The sequence below is a fragment of the Primulina tabacum genome, chromosome 10 (genome assembly GCF_025594145.1).
Source record: "Primulina tabacum isolate GXHZ01 chromosome 10, ASM2559414v2, whole genome shotgun sequence".
NCBI lineage: Eukaryota > Viridiplantae > Streptophyta > Magnoliopsida > Lamiales > Gesneriaceae > Primulina > Primulina tabacum.
The window spans coordinates 25,548,873-25,568,422 of record NC_134559.1 but is presented as its reverse complement, the minus strand read 5'-3'; the positions used below and the strand labels follow the sequence as shown (position 1 = coordinate 25,568,422).

The following is a 19,550-nucleotide window of genomic DNA, read 5'->3' as shown; positions in this document are numbered from 1 at the left end:
TTCAGTGCTAAAAGATAGTGGTAACATTCCTCTCGTAATTTTATTACTAAAACTTAGTTGTTGTTCTAGAATTTGGATTTTTATTTGGATATCCTTTATTGTCCCAAGGATTTCTTCTTATCTTTCAAGGATTTCTTCAATTTTACGTGATACATAGTATAGTTGATTGCTACAGTTTTATATCGTCTTTTGAATTTCTTTAAGGTCTTCAGAGAGTTTAGAGGAATTCAAGATTATTTCTAGTAGCATATTATTTTGAATCATAAATTTACCTTATGATTCTGATATATTTTTGTTACTCATGATGTCTAACATTAATTAGATCCCTTTGTTTCAAATATTCCAAGATATTAAAATAAATTCTATAAAATATAAATCTCGAACATATAATCAAATTTATATTTTGAAAAATATCTTCTCCTCGTCTAAAAAAGTTACTAAATAATAATAATTTAATATATCCGGAACAAAAACTGCGTACGCTTGATACACTTCCCATGAAACACTAAAAAATATTTTTGAAAGTTTATTAGATTAAATATTGGAATAAGTATCCACAGGCAGTGTGTATCGAGAAAGAGGAATCAAAATCTCGAGCCTACGATTTTGGTTGAAAATAAACCTCAGAGAAAAAGTGTTGAACCTCAATAATTGTATTGATCGTTTTCAGCTAATGCTTCGATCGCCACAATTATAGAAAGCTCTCACAAATTCTCATTCAATCTGCAAGAAAACTAAGTATGAGGAAACGAGACTTGGCAATTCTGATGCTCTCAGCTTTCGCCATTTTCTTCTCGCTCCAGGTATACACCAAAAACCCTTTTCTTTTTCCCCCAATTTTTGTATTTTTAGTTCCTTTTCTTATGGCAATGTTTGATGTTGTTTTTGTTTGTTTTAGCACGAGGGTGATTTATCTTTCAGTGAAGCGTGGTTCCACCTATCCGATGATTATCCGATCAAGTATGAGGCTGAGCGTCTTCCGCCGCCTATAGTTACCGATTTGAACGGAGATGGCAAAAAAGAGGTTCTTGTGCCTACCCACGATGCAAAAATCCAGGTGCCGTGTTACACTATATATATATATATGTGTGTGTGTGTGTGTGTGTGTGTATCGTATTGATTTCATTTTGTTCTGTCATCTGCCTTAGCTGAAAATTCTGACTATGGGTTTGTGATGTAAATAGATTTTGCAACCTCGTCCAAGACGGGTGGGTGAAGGTTTTAGCGAAGCACGTTTACTAGCAGAGGTTTCTCTCCTGCCTGACAAAACCCGAATAGCCACCGGGAGACGTGTAGTAGCAATGGCTGCTGGAGTTGTAGACAGAAATTATAATAAAAGGGAACTGCGAAAGCAGGTGCTAGTTGTTGTTACATCAAGCTGGTCTGTGATGTGCTTCGACCACAACCTAACGAAACTGTGGGAAATGAATCTGCAGGTATGAGTTCTATATTTTAGCATGGTAATTCATATTTGTGTGGTCTAGCAATTTGTCTCCATATTTATGCTACTCTTATTTTTGTTAACTAAGGGTTAGTTTCCTCTTATTTACTGATTCTCTTTCTGCTTGCAGAAAGATTTTCCTCACAATGCTCATCACAGGGAGATAGCTATCTCGGTTAGTAATTATACATTGAAGCATGGAGATTCTGGCTTGGTGATTGTTGGTGGGAGAATGGAGATGCACCCCTCTTCGTTCTACATTTATAACAGCAGCACCCCTCTTCGTTCTATAACAGCAGCACCCCTCTTCGTTCTACATTTTTCTGTGGATGTTGCTTTCTTTCTTCAGTTTTTTCCCTTTTATGATATAAGTGTTTTCCTTTTTCTTGGATTCATGATGGACTTCCAATGTATCATTTTTTACATCCTTGTTCCCAGGTTTCATTTGCTAATTACAAGCTCAGAAACAAGAGTTAAAATAATGCTCATGTTGGCTATTTTTCTTCCTTTCAGGAATCTGAAAATGCAGGAAATGTAGATTTGCGACACTTTGCTGTTTATGCATTTGCCGGTCGAAGTGGTGAACTACGGTGGAACAGAAAGTTCGAGGTATTAGTTCTTATACGAGTTTGGTTTCTTCTATGTATGGATCTCTTTTTACTTTTTAAAGACAGAAAATATGGAATTCTTTTTTCGGTTGCTCAAGAATCACTAAGACGTCAAAATCTTATGCTAAGAAATCTGTTAGCAGTTTGTGTGAAACAACGATCGCCTTGTTTGTGTCTCTTTCTCATTTTACTCCCTCCCAAAGATTGAGAAAACCTGAGGTCTGAAATACATCATTCAGTGTCGAGATTTTTGCAGTGTTTTTTTATATGTATGGCGATGATCTAATTTTTTTTCCAGTTAATTTTTATGAGTTAGTAGACTGTAGCCATGGTTTGTTAATCTGCCCCATGCGATTTTTTTTTTTTTTTTTTTGTGTATCTTGAACAATTTTGGCAAAATCATGTGTATTTTGGTGTTAATAGAGAACTTATGACCGAAAACTATGCAAAGTGTATCTCTTGGTTATGATTAGTTGGAGACTCATCCAGCTGATTGAGCTGTGTCTATTCTTGGAAAGTGTAACTTAATAACTTGTGGTTTCTAATTAATAATGAAGTAAAATGTTTGATTGTGAAGTGCGTACTCAAGCTTAGAAGAAAATAAGGAGGTATGGACAGGATGAAATTTAAAAGAGGACTCGAAATGGTTAGTGATGCGATCCTTCAAACCACGAAAAGCAAACGTGTTCAAAAACGGAGTCACGCCCTCGATTCGATGAAATAAAGAAACGGTTGTGTTGTCCCGATCTTTTTGAACAAGTAAGTGTGTAATATTCACCTCTAAATTACGAAGAATTTAGCAACAAATGTTAACGAGATAACAATCGAAATTCAAGCGAACCTTCAAAGAACTCGTCTTTGACAATCCGAGTGAGGAACAATTGACAAACGCCACAAAGTATTAAACTTTGATAAGTTTGATTTGAGAAACACACAAAGGTGTATACAAAGCCACGCTTTGAAATTGAGAGAAAAACTCACAAATATGATTAGAATCAAAGATAATCTGTTTACCATGATAAATTTTCGTCCATAAATTATCACAAAATCAGAAAGATATGAAAATCTAGTTACCAAACTAATTAAAACACTAAATTAGGAAACTAGGATTTTTCTTCGCAGGCGGCGCGCTCGGGCGGTATCTTTTGTGCGCCCGGGCGGAGAGTCTTCGGCTTTTATTTTCAAGGGGCGCGCTCGGGCGGGAATTTATATCTGCCCGGGCGCGAGGCATTCGGCTTTCTTGGACGCAAGTGTTGCGCTCGGGCGGGAATTTATATCCGCCCATGCGCGAGGCGTTCGGCCTTCTTCTTCAATGCCCACTCGCACAAAGATCCGATGGCTCCAAAGCTCATATTCATGCATCATGAGGCTTGGAATCTTGCTTGCAAGCTCTTCTCGATTGCTAATGATTCCATGCAGTGCTTCCTTGAACCTCATTCCAATCATTTGAACGCCATGCCCGGCCAGATTCATATCATACTCCCCTTCTTCAAAAAGATTTGTCCTCAAATCTTGTCTACCTACGCAAAAATGAAACACGTTAGTAATAAAAAGAATTAAATTATCAACATGCTTACCTTTCAATTTAAGTTTGTAGGTGCTAATGTTAGCTCGCTCCATCAGCACTGGAAACTCCAACATCACCGTTGTCTTTCCTATAAACTCGTCAACTTCACCGCATACCAAATAACAAATGACACCAAATAATAACAACAAGATATCATTAAGTATCACAAAAATCAGATTTCTCCCCTTCTTAGACCTAGTTAACAGAAAAATGAAATCCATACACGCGTACGACCATAGCTCACTAGGAATAAGATATAACTGATGCACGACATATGAATACACTCGGCATGTCATTCTCCCGTATGCAATGCATGTATCACAACGACACTCAACATGTCGTTTCATATGCAACCAACACATATAATCATGCATTTTATCAGCAATTAAACCTCCACAATATGCTTCATTAGCACATAACTCATGTAATGAACATACAATGAAGAATTTATTCTCTTTAAAATTGTATTCATTATGCTCATAAAAATTCTTATGTGCAATGCATATTTCACAATTCCACCCAATATACCTTCTCATATGCAACCATAGTAAAAATTCATGCATCCTATCAATGGCTCTAGTTACTTCACGGCTACCAATCAAACAAATGTCATGCACCTCAATATCAATCAACAACTCATGCATTGGGTATAGGTTGAAAAACTTATTCTCTTTAAACGTGTATCCATCATGAACAAAGAGATAATCATGTTCATCCTTGCACCTCTCAAAACCATCATCAAACCAATATAAATCATGCAAATAGAACACACTAAATGTACTATCCATGTAATCTTCACAACCATCACCAATCAAATATAAATCATGGAAATAGGACACGTCCCATGTACTATCAATGCAATATCTCATCTCATCACAAAAATCTAAGTCTAATGTACATAAACCATTGTAGCAAGCAAACCCCATCAACTTAGTAAATAATGAGACATCAAAATTCATAGTAGGTACATGCAATTCATCCATGGACTTAAATTCATAACAATCAAGGAATAAAGGTGAATTTACATCGGACCCCTTAACCACCACATTGGCAACACGTTCTCCAATCTCTTGAAAACAAACGATACACCAAATAATTAAGATAAGGACGGAAGTCATACCTCATGGTTGTTGCGTTGGCAACTAACCTTACCTCACCTTGATTACTTCCAACATCATGTTGATCAACACATGGCCTTTCTCCACCATCAGTTCTTGCTTTCCTCCTCATCATGACATCTGCATGACCCTGCAAAGACAAAGTAACAATGCTCGGGATTGAACCGGCTATATCATCACAGTAATAATAAACCTCTTTGTACAAAGGTACTTTAAGGGGTTTATACAAAAGTAAATAACTCTCATACTCACTCTTTTTACTCTTTTGGGCCTTTAATTCATTTTTCTTTTCTTTTTCTTTGGCCTCTTTTTCTTTCATCTCATTTTTTTCATATTTTTTTCTTTTCATGGCCATCTCACTCTTTTGATCACTCATTCTTTCGGCCATTTTAAATTCCTTTTCACTCTCACAATTAAATTGCAGTTGATCATCAGTAATTACAATTGAAATAGGTTGATCAAGAAAGGTACATGATGAATCATAACATGCGTGCAACAAATTATTACTACTTTCTTCTTTCTCCTCCATAGCACACACATTAGAAGAAAATTCACCATCTAAGGATTCACCCTCCACAGCACAACATTCTATGCTCAAGTCAGAAATCAGTGGAGTACCAACCTCCTCAATTCTCTCAACCTCCACTTTAGGTTCAACATCAATGCTCACTGCAACTCCACATTCGATTGCATCCTTAGATTCACATTCAACTCTAGAATCCAGTATATTCACCTCCTCATTTGGACATTGGTTAATATCATGTCCAAACTCTAGACACCAAATACATATAATATCACAAGTACTAGAATTTGAATTTTTAAATGTACCTTGATATTCATATCTTGTAGTTTCACGTCTCGACTCCTTCTTTGGCCTACCACTGATTTTCTCTCCCAAGCTCCCCCGCAAAGTGGATGTCAAAGACTCCCTATGCACAACACGTTCACCTTTTCTGCCCAGTCCTCTATTCTCTGCACATCGCCTATCATCATCATGATGCAAATGCAATGCTCTACTTTTTTCAACTCCACTACCTCGTCTATTAGATGTCTCCTCTTCTTCACACCTCGTATATTTTTTTCGTAGATGCTTAAACTCCTTCTTTCACATTCTATCCAACCCTCCTAACATTAATTGAAATTGACTATCGTCAATCATTATACCTGCAATAAAAGGTTAGTATAAAACAATAAAGAATAAAGTTTCCTCACCACGAATCCTCACTGGTCACTCCAATAAAATTCACTCGACTCTCCCTTTTTTTTTCTCCTCCTTTTTTTTTGTCCTAACTACAAAACCTCGCACGTCACTCCAAGAAATAAACAATCACACTCAAGTATTTCACTCAATTTGGAGAGTTCTCTCGTAGGGTACAATTTCAGGCTTTGTAGCTTGTGTGCATCAAACCCACAAGTTCAAACTTCACGACACTTGCAAACTGACTTTCACGGACTGCGTAAAACGAGAAATTTGAAATAATTTTTTTTTTTTACTGTGAGAGTCACTTGATTATGATTCACATAAGAGAACAAGATACAATGCCAAATAATAGCACAATAATATTTTTTTTTTATTGTGAGAGGCACTTGAATATGGCTCCCACAAGATAATAGAACAAAATAACCAACAAAAATTTGTAGCAAAATTTTCGAGTTTTTGTACTACTTTTTTTTTCCTGTACTTGAAACTCGAAAATTCAAGGGGAAAGGAAAAAAATGCACCAAATTTCGAGAATCACAGATTCACGAAGACTAAGAACGATCGGATAAAACAGATCTGATAACAAACGAGGGTAAATACAGATCTGAAAATAAAAAAAAGGATAATTTTACTTGAATCAAAGGGAACCAAAAGCTCTGATACCAAATGATGCGATCCTTCAAACCACGAAAAGCAAACGTGCTCAAAAACGGAGTCACGCCCTCGATTAGATGAAATAAAGAAACTGTTGTGTTGTCCCGATCTTTTTGAACAAGTAAGTGTGTAATATTCACATCTAAATTACGAAGAATTTAGCAACAAATATTAACGAGATAACAATCGAAATTCAAGCGAACCTTCAAAGAACTCGTCTTTGACAATCCGAGTGAAGAACAATTGACAAACGCCATAAAGTATTAAACTTTGATAAGTTTGATTTGAGAAACACACAAAGGTGTATACAAAGCCACGCTTTGAAATTGAGAGAAAAACTCACAAATATGATTAAAATCAAAGATAATCTGTTTACAATGATAAATTTTCGTCCATATATTATCACAAAATCAGAAAAATATGAAAATCTAGTTACCAAACTAATTAAAACACTAAATTAGGAAACTAGGATTTTTCTTCGCAGGCGGCGCGCTCGGGCGGTAACTTTTGTGCGCCCAGGCGGAGAGTCTTCGGCTTTTATTTTCAAGGGGCGCGCTTGGGCGGGAATTTATATCTGCCCGGGCGCGAGGCATTCGGCTTTCTTGGACGCAAGTGTAAGGCGTTCGGCCTTCTTCTTCAATGCCCACTCGTATAAAGATCCGATGGCTCCAAAGCTCATATTCATGCATCATGAGGCTTGGAATCTTGCTTGCAAGCTCTTCTCGATTGCTAATGATTCCATGCAGTGCTTCATTGAACCTCATTCCAATCCTTTGAACGCCATGCCCGGCCAGATAATTCCCGCCCGAGCGGGAAGTGTTCGGCGATTTATTTTTTTCTGGACGCACGTGTTGCGCTCGGGCAGTAATTTTGTTCCGCCTGGGCGCGAGTCGTTTGGCTCTGAAGTTCATTTAACACTAGCATGATGATCTTTATGGCCTTCAAGCTCATTTCCATGCATCACGAGGCTTGAAATCTTGTTTGCAAGCTCTCCTCAGTTGCTCATTAGTTCATGCAATGTTTCCTCGAACCTTGTTTCCTCGAACCTTCTCCCAATTCTTTGAATACCATGCCCGGCCAGATTCATATCAGTTAGACTAATTCACTTAAACCTTATTCAAATATTCATCTTGTTAATAATTGTCAACTGGAAGCATTTAAATAATTTTGACAGTCTAACCATGGTAATGCTAAGTTCCCATAGTGTGTCTCAGAACTCATCAATCTTGCTTAATTAATATTATTGATGTTGAACTCAAAGGACATGACTTGACAACAGAGGGAATTTATCTACCGAATCCCTGTACGTTATGGATTCTTTGAAGAGGAAAAAGTACACTGAACAAGATTCTCGAATACTTGAAAGCTTATATAACTTCTAGTAAAAACACTTTTCCCAACCACAATTTGATAATGATTTGAGATGATGTCGTTGTCAAAGAACTCTAATATTTATGGAAAAGTGGGTAGGAATTCATTTACTTTATCTGGCATGTATCAAAACTGTTTTAATAAAATAAACAACATCATGTTTTTTCCATCTGCTTTTCTCATTTTGAGTTGGGTTTCTTTCTCTTATTTCAACTTTTGGACGAATCTGCAGAATATTGATGCTCAGTCATCGGATGCCTCAATGTTGATTCCACAGCACAATTACAAGCTTGATTTTCATGCATTGAATAGCCGTCAACCTGGAGAGGTATACCTATGCGCTGTTGAAGTGGATTATTACAGGAGAGAGATGATAATTCACTCGAATATTTCCTTTGTAATCATATTTCCCACTTCATTTTGATCATCCATTCATGGAAAAGATTGCTTAGCTGGGGTTGAATAACACCCAAAGAAGTTGATGGGAAAAGAGTTGTGCAATTGGTGATGAATGGGTCGTTTGTATATTGTCTATGGGCTTAAAGAAATGAATTCATAGGCTTTCTGAAACTGTAACAATGCAAGGAGTCCGCGTACTTTAACATCTCCCCAGATATACTGTTTGAGGTGGTATGACCTTTTAGCAGAATAGGTGGAAAAAATTTTAACCTCTTGAGTGAAGCGAAAATTTTACTCCAGAAATGATATCTTAGCATTCTATTTATAAGGGCTACATCTACAACACAAAATTGCGGTTTAAATGAAGCTGTTCTCACTGTGTTAGGATTAAATTTTTTGAACTCCAGTTACAATATTTAGAAATGAGTTTATTGAATTATTTCAGCCTTAGTTTGAGTGCAGGGAATTCAGAGAATCTATTCTTGGAGTCATGCCACACCATTGGGTATGTCTTGTATTAGTCCTGATCCTACAATGAAATAGGTTGTGAATATCTATTGTGATCCTGATATTTACTGGAATGACCTCTTACCAGGATCGCCGTGAAGACACTTTACTGAAGCTGACACATTTCAGGCGCCACAAAAGGAAAACACTGAAGAAATCACCTGGAAAGATCAGCAACTACCCTTTTCAAAAGCCGGAAGAAAAGCATCCTCCTGGAAAGGATGTGACCAAAAAAGTTGCAAGTGTGATTGAGAAGACAGTCACCATTGCTAAATCAGCAAAGACAAAAAAGGTAGATCTCAATATCTCTTTTCAGATTCCAAAATATTCATTTATAATCCACTGGTCTTTAGTTATTTGAACTTAAAATTTTCTGTATGATTCTTTAAATCCCATAATGTGAAAGTTGCATAATTTATCTATCATCTTTAAATTGATTTTATACTTGGGCATGAATGAATCTGAGAAATTCTAATTCAGAAACTATTTGCTCTTAGTTGGTTCATGCTATGTTAATAAATTTAATACGAAGAGGCACGTTTGAAGCTAAAGATTCTGAATTTTTGCTAAAGCTAAAGCTAAATCTAGTAGGATTGGTTTTGGATTCGATATTTGCCCTATTACAGTAATGTTATGGATTCATCTTTGATGAATTGGAACCCATATTTGTACTGCTATATGTTGCAATGTTATCATTGAACTATTACAGATTTTATTTTGTTATCCAGACTCCGCAATATATACCTGCCATAACAAATTACACTCAGCTATGGTGGGTTCCTAATGTCATCGTTGCTCATGAAAAGGAAGGAATTGAAGTTATTCATTTGGCATCAGGTCGCACCCTATGTAAGGTGACCATCTGATTCCAAAGCACAATTGTTATCTTCAGTTGTATACCACGGCAAAATGAGTTGCAATTTTTGAGTGTGGGGCTTCTTTTGTGTTTTTTGCTCTTTTTTTTTTTGGTTTTGCGAGATTCTACCTGACTTTTGATTAGCATATAGCAGAACATCATATTTTGCCAACACCCATTGGGTTGGTTTGACATGACCACTCTTGAAATGAGGGAGATTGTTTGAAATCTCGGAAGTAAAAAAAAATCATATTTCTGGACATGATATGTGATATGTATCCCCCTTGTGGCTGCTGTGAAATTAACATAGTCTCGTTTAGCTTGTTATGTCAATATCAGTCTGTGTTGGGCCATTGTCCAGAGGAATACTTTTTCAACAAGTAATGTATGATTGTTGGTTTCGTGAGCTTATAATCCACTCTCTGGAATCTGTAAAATTTATAGCAAGTGTATTTTATTAACAACCCAGATCTCTAGAATTCTCCCATATTGTCAACATCCATTTGACATTTTCACATTTTCACTCACCCAGAAGTATGAATTATCATGTTTGGAATGAATTTCCTTTTTCGAACTTGATAACTGAAGTATTACTTGGTTGAAATGTTATTGTGTTAGAGGTGACTATATTTACACTCTTTTTAGTTTTTTTCCCCATGTCATTTAGATGTTTTATAAGCGCCCATTTGCTGTAACACATCACTATTTCAGATATCAATGTGAACAATCTGTAGGCTGTGTTGAACTATTTTTTGCTTGGAGTAGTTCTTTGCTACAGCTCTGTCTGTCAAATGCATGTGATAGAAAATAATTCCTGTCGAGATACGTATTTTTCTTTTTGGTGCATATATTTTGTACCATTTTGGTTTGGGAAGAAAGGAGATATCTTTTTAAACCAAAGATTCTCATGCCAAGGTGTTACGGAAGTAGATTTACTAAGGATGAGACAGTGGTATTTAAAAAGGGAGGCTGGGCTTACTTTCCATATTTCTCAGTCACTATGACTCATTACTCTTTTTATTAATGGTGAGCCACTACGTGTAACTGCCGCTTAACTACATCACTTGTCAGTGAGTCATTCTTTTCAGGGAATTTAACTCTGTTAATTTAGCAGATATTAGGTTACATAGAGCTCCTGATTATCGTGTTTGCTTGGATTCAAAAGAAAAACATCAGTGAAGTCCGAAATCATATCCAAAATTTACTGGGATCATTTTTATTTTTCTACTTTTCTTTTGTTATGCTTGTAAAAGAAAAAAAATGTTGTTTTAACTTTTGTTTTGGTAGGGGGGAAAGAAGTTTGGACAATCAAATTTTCATGTTTCATTTCTTCATTAATTTGTCGCAATATGAGATAAAAATGATGTTTTATGTTATGGACCCAATTATAATTGGGCCTAAATATTTAACAAGAGAAGGATCAAGGCCCAAGTCAGGGAGGCCCTCATTAGTTACAGTTCATTTGGAAGAAGAGGGAAAGGGAAGCATAAAATGTGAGGAGAGGGAAGAGATAGGCATTCAGTTATTCTTTTGAGAGTCTTGCTACTAGCATTGCTTGAGTGAAGTGAAATTTATACCTTGTACAGAGAATTTTTCACTAGGAAAATACTTTCATACTCCATATTTCAATATAACAGTTTTATTTCAACATATATATCGTCGATTGTTTCTTTTAATTGTTATCTTAATCTGTTAAAGTGCGAGAATTATTTTGGTGGTTGCAATTTATTAAGATGTCAAGAACTTGTTCTGCATTTGTTGAGTCAACTCTTGTGATTCAAAAGATTGCCATATCCCCCCTCTGCATCCTTCGAGTGTAAACTGTAACGTGGGTAGTTTTGAACTACTTGGGCTGTCTTGTGTATTCACCCACTTTGGCACAAATCATTAACAAGTTTTAGTCAACCTAAAATTGGCTCTGAGCTGCTACCAACTGCTATTCGTGATACTTATTGCAGATTGGTAAAATTAAACCAGAATGCAGTTTTGCACCATAGTTGCATTGAATGGAAATCCGTAACAAGTTTAATCAACCTTAAGTTGGCTCTGGGCTCCTAGCAACTGCTATTCATACTTATAGCATATCGGTAAAATTAATCCAGAAAGCAGTTTTGAACCAGAGTTGAAAGGAAATTCTTGTTCAAATTGATTGTTTGCTTTTCACGATTGATGCTGATTTAAGTGTATGTTCCACTATAGGTCGTGCGAGGAAATGGTGTTGAACAGTCTGTTATAAGTGGATCTAATTTAAGTGCTTCGTCCATGTTGGGCTGTTGCAACATCAGGTGTGCCAGTTCGAGAACAGCTTTTTAATGCTTCTATATGCCATCACACGCCTTTCAACTTATTCCAACATGGAGAATTTTCTAGAAGTTTTGGTTGAAATTCAGATGTTGCTTCATTAGATGTGGCAACACCCATTCTCATCCCAAGAAATGATGGTCGTGGGCATCGTAGTGGTAGCCATGGTGATGTTGTCTTCCTTACCAACCGAGGAGAGGTATGCTGTTTAAGTTTCTCCTGTTTGCATCATGCCTTCTGTAATTAGCAAATCTTCACAACAAATTTGCGAGAAATTTTGTATTTTTCGATTTATTGGTGCAGCTTGTGACCTTTTCCTATTTCTCGTTGATTGCCTACATGACTAAATTTTCAGATTGCTTCTCACAAAATAAAGTGGGGCCTAGCGATTGAACAGATGTAAAAATATTTGGGATCTTTATTTGTTGCAAATGAATGTGTTGATCTTGTTGGTTAAGGGATTAATGGACTTTCGGTTATCCGGGTTGGGTTATATGATTCAGATATGATATTTTGAATGGATATGGTTTTAGTTCTGAAGTGGTCAGAGTTAAATTTGTTAGCTAGAATTACAATACTAACATCATTCTAGCATGCCGAAAGAAACAGGACCAACCTTTTTGTTTTTGGGTGGTTCCAAGAAATGGGTTGAAAATCGAGTGGTGAATTTTTGACGCGATGGTTCGAAATCAAACGATACCAAGTCCTTCGTTGATATAGTTTTAAATCATGGTTTTCCATTGTTTTCTGTCACAAATTTTCTGTTAAATATTTAACATTCCTGTTTCTCCTTTGTCAATTGTTTGACAACTAATGTTTCAGGTGACATCATACTCTCCTGGATTGCACGGACATGATGCTGACTGGAATTGGCAGCTGTTGACTGGTGCCACATGGTCCAAGCTTCCATCTCCATCTGGGATGGACTCTGATGTGGTTCCCACACTTACGCCATTTCCTCTACGTACGCACGACAATCCTGAAATGATTCTCGCCGCAGGAGATCAAGAAGCCGTTGTGTTATCTCGTGGAGGAAGTTTATTAACGACCATGGATCTTCCTGCACCTCCTACACATGCCTTAGTGTGCGAGGACTTCTCAAACGACGGACTGACAGATATTATCGTTGTGACTTCTAACGGGGTGTATGGTTTTGTGCAGACGAGGCAACCGGGTGCACTATTCTTCAGCACGCTCGTGGGTTGTATTATTGTTGTGATGGGAGTGCTATTTGTTTCACAATACTTGAATTCTAGCAAGGGGAAGCCACGGGCTTTATCGTCATCTCTGCTGTAGGCGCACTTACTTTCCTGTGCTGCTTTCTCTTCTTCCCTACATCCTCTAAAAATTTTGTTTGCATTTTAGAATCCAAGCCAATATTGTTGCTTCTAATTTTTAAATATTAAGGCTAGTTAAAATAGCCCTTAAAATGGTTGCTTTCAAAAATCCATGATTGAGCACTAGGGCGCTCTAGGAGGATCGATATCCAATAATTACTCTAACTAATTGTATTTTAATTCAATCTCACTTTTGTGCAACTCACACTTCTAATATACGTTTCCTGTTTATCTATACTATTTATAAAATTAAATCTCTTTTAACAACTAACTTTGGTATGATTGTTGTTTTTTTTTTATAAATCTCAAAATTCTCTCTAATCATCAATTATATGTATTACATTTTATTCTCCTTCCTACAATTTAAATTCAAAAAATAATTAACTATTTTAAAAGTACTTTATTATCTGATTTTTGTATGGAATAAATGCATCGTATGTGATATGATCTGTTGGTAATTAAGGATACGATGATAAGCATTTAATCCCTCATTTTTGAACTATCATTTGTTTTTTCTTTCATGCCATTAATAAACAAAATAACAAATTGTTGACTGGAAAAGAAAATTGTAGAAAGTTGGAAGCTTATGGATATAAATATTTGAACTAGGATTTGTTCTATCATTTTTCTTAATTTTTTTTTTGTCGAAGAGCTAAGTTAAGATCCAGAACTGAGTGCGTGAATTTTAAAAGTCTGGAAGCCAAAATTTCTTCGTTGAAAATTTTGGAGACAACATATATTTCAAGCACCCGATAATTTTACTGGAGTTTTTAAACCTCATGAATTTCACATATTATGCGCGTGAATATTTTTCTTGCTATTCAAAAGGACCAGCGTGCAGTCAGTCTAGTGCAGGAGATTCAGACAACATCATCCGATTCTTCAACGGGCCATTGTAACACTTTTCACACGTTAATTTAATGGAAATAATTTCATTAAAAAAAACAAAAAACAAAACAAAAAATACTTATTGTGCCGTCAGTTGCTGCAAGCTGCCTTAATTTTTCGTTGTTGGTCATATCTTCTTGGTACATATTCTTGAACACCTCGAGTTGCTGCTGCCCTGTTTTAGATCTTTGTTATGGGATAATGTGTTAGAGTTGTTGTCCAACGAACCAATTTTTGGATTGAGTTTTATAGGACATCATGTAAAAAAAAAATTATTTTAATAATATTTTACGATTTTATTTAATTATGACATTTACTTTATCTGTACACTCATGCAAGCTGCATAAAGTATTTGAATATATAATATGTACTATGAACTCTGGCTTTCAACGTAAGATCATGAAACTCATTAGGAAGCGTACCATATATTCTAAACAGGTTCATAGTCGAATCAGCTGCCTAAAATTAGGATAAAAGTCACTCAAGCTTGAGACTAACATATGTGATGTAAACACTATTATTCATTGGTAAGAGCATGGAGATGTCTATTCATACAGATGGATAATCATTTGATGATTCACTGAATAACTCTTCCCCAGTTTCATATATTATGTCATTATTGTTACTCAAAAATCTATTACGTCATTATCGAATTCATATACAACTCTCAATATACCAATGGTTGGAGGTTCGATCGGGATATATGAGTTAAAAGGATCGTACTGTATGCTAACCGTTAATTAAGGTTCTTACAGGCACTATCAGCGATACCTACGAGCTCATGGGGTGATGCTACTAGACGCTCTTACCATGATCCGATGAGTGCAATCAGAAATGAGTTTTGACATTCTTGATCAAAGTGTTGATGAAAAGAATGAGGCTAATTAGGGTATGGTTGAATAAAAATACATGTTATTCTGAATCACATTGAGATGTGAACCGACAGCTAAGTTGTATCCCTGAACCATTGAAAGTTACACAAGTATTGGATTTTGTGTTCCCGTTGAAATAGTCTAAGCTTGAGGAGTTGAATTTGGCGACTGTAGTTTGATGGAGATCAAACAAAATACTTATAATGGAGTTTATAAGTTGATTCCATAGGATGAAACAAGTGGAAGTTAGCTTAACTGCTAATTAAGTAAGGAGAGTGGAACTATCTGTTTTTATGAAAGAGTTCACAAAACTGACAGCTGTAAAAAATGGATTAGTAGAAATTTTGATATTCGAATTTTCAATATTCGTTATATGAACAAGATATGTATCCTTGATACAATATTGTCAGATTTAGTGAAATTGGAATTTATTAACTAAATAATAATATTATTACTAATGACCACTAATATGAACAAAATTCTTATAAAATATTCTAGAAAGGTCTAAAATTAATTAAGTAATAAGTTAATCAAGGAAATTAAAAAAATGATTATTTAATTTTAAATATATGTCTATACATATAATATATATGCATGTATAGATGAATTAATATATATATACACAGTTTATATGGAGATATAAAGATCTGTGTATAAATATATCATGCATTATCAAGAGTTGATTAATACATAATATAATTAATATGATAATTTAATTAATGAAAATTAAGAGTCATAACGACATTGGACTTGCGTATTTTAATAAATATGTTATCAACTGTTGATAAAAAATATTTGCTAAGTCATATGACTCCCAAGGAAAGTTTCGAACGTCAAAACTAAAGATTTTAAACTTTTGTCGTGTCTTGGGTGCTAGAAAATGGTACTCCAATATAATGAATGGGTGATTCTTTTGTGTCGGGATTGTTTCCTTTGCTGGCAAGGCTTTGTTCCTTGATGATATGATGTTTGAGGCTCAAATTATCAAGACAACGTCGGATATCTTTAATGTTGGTCCTACGTGCGGAATTTGAGATAATAAAACCCAAAAATAAATAATAGACTAGACACCGAGATTTACGTGAAAAACTCCAAAAAATTATTAGGGTAAAAACCACGGGCAAGATGAAAAGAATTTCACTATAATATTTTGTGATGTACAACTTACTCACTTTGTTTCCAAAGAAATCACACACTCTCTTAATACAGGAGCACAAAACACCTCACAAATATTATAGAACTAAGCATTCAAATGCTTATAAGATGAGAGAAAACTCGAAGAATGGATGATTTTAGAATGAAAGGGGGAGCTCTATTGATAGAGCCCCTTGTCCGTGTGAAGACTCGTATAAAACGCGTCTTCCGTCTTTCCACCAAATTTCCGCCAGTGGAAATTTCTGCCAACCTTGCATCCCACGTTTTTGATCAATTCAATTCATTTTCCCATCCAATTGCATTTTGCTGACATGCAATAAATGCTACCGACATTTCTCCCACTTCGAGATTTGATTGAGAACCAAACACATCTCCACATATCCTTTCAATCTTGCCATTGCCTGCTGCTTACGTTTCTGCTAGACCACTTGAGGATCTACACCATTCAAACTTATCAGTGTTCACTGGTTTGGTCAGAAAATCAGCTATGTTATCTTTTGTATTGATCTTCTGCATATCCACGCTTCTTTCTTCTACTGCTTCCCGCATAACGTGAACCAATGCTCTCGTCAAGGATTCGCCATATACCGACTAACTGTTCCCACTACTTGAGAAATGTCCGGTCTTGTACAGATGATGGCGAACATCAAACTTCTCACTGCTGATGCATATGGTACTCGAGACATCTCCATCCTCTCCGCTTCACTGCTAGGACACATCTCGGAGGATAACATGAAGTTAACAGGAAGATGGGTCGATATTGGCTTACTATCTTGCATATTGAAGCGTAGCAAGACTTTCTTCAAATAATTTTTCTGCAAAAGCCAAATCTTTCTGTTACTTCTATCTCGGTGAACTTGCATCCCTAGAATCTTGTTTGCTGGTCCCAAGTCCTTCATATCAAATTCCCTAGCCAACTATGCCTTCAATCCTTGGACCCGATCTTTGTTGGGGCCAGCTACAAACATGTCATCCACATACAACAGTAAAATAATATAATTATCACCAAACCTCTTGAAATATGTGCAAGGTCTGTTGTATCCAAGGCTCATGATATAGGAATCAAATCTCTTGTACCAATACCTCTGCGCCTGTTTGAGACTGTACAGAGATTTGTTCAACCTGCAAACCAAGTTCTCTTTGCCTTTTTTCGCAAAACCTTCTGGCTGGAGCATATAGATTTCTTCTTCAAGATCTCTATGAAGAAATGCCGTTTTCACATCTAACTGTTTTAGATGTAGGTCAAACACCGCACACAATGTCAATACTACTCTGACTGTTGTAAGTCGAACCACAGGAGAAAATATCTCATTGAAGTCAGTGCCTTCTTTCTGAGCATACCATTTTACCACCAACCTAGCACAATACCGCTCCACTTGGTTATTGCCATCACGCTTGATCTTATAGACCCAACTGTTTCCAATGGCTTTTCTCCCTTGTGGTAGTGTAACAAGATTCCAAGTTTTATTCATGTCTAATGCCTCCAATTCTTCTTGCATTGCTATCATCCACAAGGATACATCCGAGCTTTGAGTAGCCTCGTGGAAACTCGAAGGCTCACCATCCTCTGATAATAGACAATATGCAATATTGCTTTCAGTGACATAATCTGAAAGCCAACCTGGTGGTCTTCTGTCTCGAGTTGACTGACTCACATTGGAAATTTCAGACTCAACATGTTCTTGTTCTTCGTGCTCTGGTACTGCTTCATAAGAAACTTGACCTTCGTCCATCTTATTTTCCACCTGAAAAATAGTAGTTTCTGAATTCGATATGCCTTTGTCTCCCTTTACTTTATCTTCCTCGAAGATAATATCCCTGCTGATGACAAGCTTGTGAACAGTAGGATCCCACAAGCGAAACCCCTTTACTCCATCAGCATAACCCAAGAAGATACATTTTCTGGATTTCGAATCCTACTTTGATCTTTCTTGCTCATTGTACAGAACGTACACAGGACTTCCAAATGTATGCAAATGAGAATAATCTGTCGGCTTCCCGGTCCACATCTCCATCGGAGTCTTCAGATCAATCGTCACTGAAGGAGAACGATTGATAATATAACAAGCGGTTTTGACTGCTTCTGCCCAAAATGACTTGTCTAGACCCGCAGTCCTCAACATAGCTCTTGTTCTGTCCAACAAGGTTCTATTTATCCGCTCCACTACTCCATTCTATTGAGGTGTGTAAGCCGTCTTAAACTGTCTTTTGATGCCCTCATGTTGACAATATGCATCAAATTCGTCACTGGTATATTCTCCTCCATTGTCAGTCTTCAAACATTTGATTTCTTTTCTGAATCAAATTCACCCCGTGCTTTAAAATCTTTGAAGACTTGGAAAATATCTGATTTCTTCTTGATTGGATATACCCAACATCTCCTAGAGAAATCATCAATGAACGAGACAAAGTATCTCGTTCCTCCTAGGGATACAACTGGTGCTTGCCAAACATTCGAATGAATCAGCTCCAATATGCTTTTGCTCCTGGCAGTAGAAGTGCCAAATTTTAATATGTTTTGTTTACTGGTATCACAGTGCTCACAAAAGGGTAGTGACAGTTTTGTAAGTCCCGACAGCAGCTTCCGTTCTGAGAGAATTTTCAACCCTCGTTCTGACATATGCCCGAGCTTTCTATGCCATAACACCGTTAATTCTTGTCCTGAACCAATTGATGCAACAGCTAGTTCTTCCTCTTTGTGTGTTTTTCCCAAAAGTACATACAGATTTGCAACAACTTTTTCCGCCTTCATAACCACAAGCGCACCCTTCACAATTTTTATGATCCCGTTCTCGATACGGGTTTTGCACCCGATGTCATCCAATTGCCCCGAGGACAAAAGATTTTTCGTCAGTCCCTTCACATGTCGTACCTCATGTATGGTGCGAATAGTGCCATCAAACATTTTAATTTTGATAGTACCGACCCCAGCGATTTCAAAGGCATGATCATTTTCCGTGAATACAGATCCTCCTGAGACTGGTTCATAATGATCAAACCATTCTTTCCGAGACGTCATGTGCCACGTCGCTCCTGAATCCATAATCCACGTGTCACAAAATTTGTGTTTGCCTTCTACAACAGTTGCTGCTTCGCTGAATAATATTTCACCACCGCCTGAAGTACTGGCCACATTTCCTTGAGAACTTTTATCGATACTCGTACACTCTTTCTTGAAGTGCCCTTTACCGCCACATTTAAAGCAGTAAATATTTTTCTTCTTATTTCTTGACTTTGATCTACCTCATCTTTGGCACCCACTGGGGTCACGGTCC

The 19,550-nt window shown here is 36.5% G+C and overlaps 1 pseudogene; it reads left to right on the top strand.

Moving 5' to 3' along the window:
- The first annotated feature begins 500 nt into the window (after positions 1-500).
- LOC142505578 (uncharacterized) lies at positions 501-13,561 on the top strand (annotated as a pseudogene).
- The last annotated feature ends 5,989 nt before the right edge of the window (positions 13,562-19,550 follow it).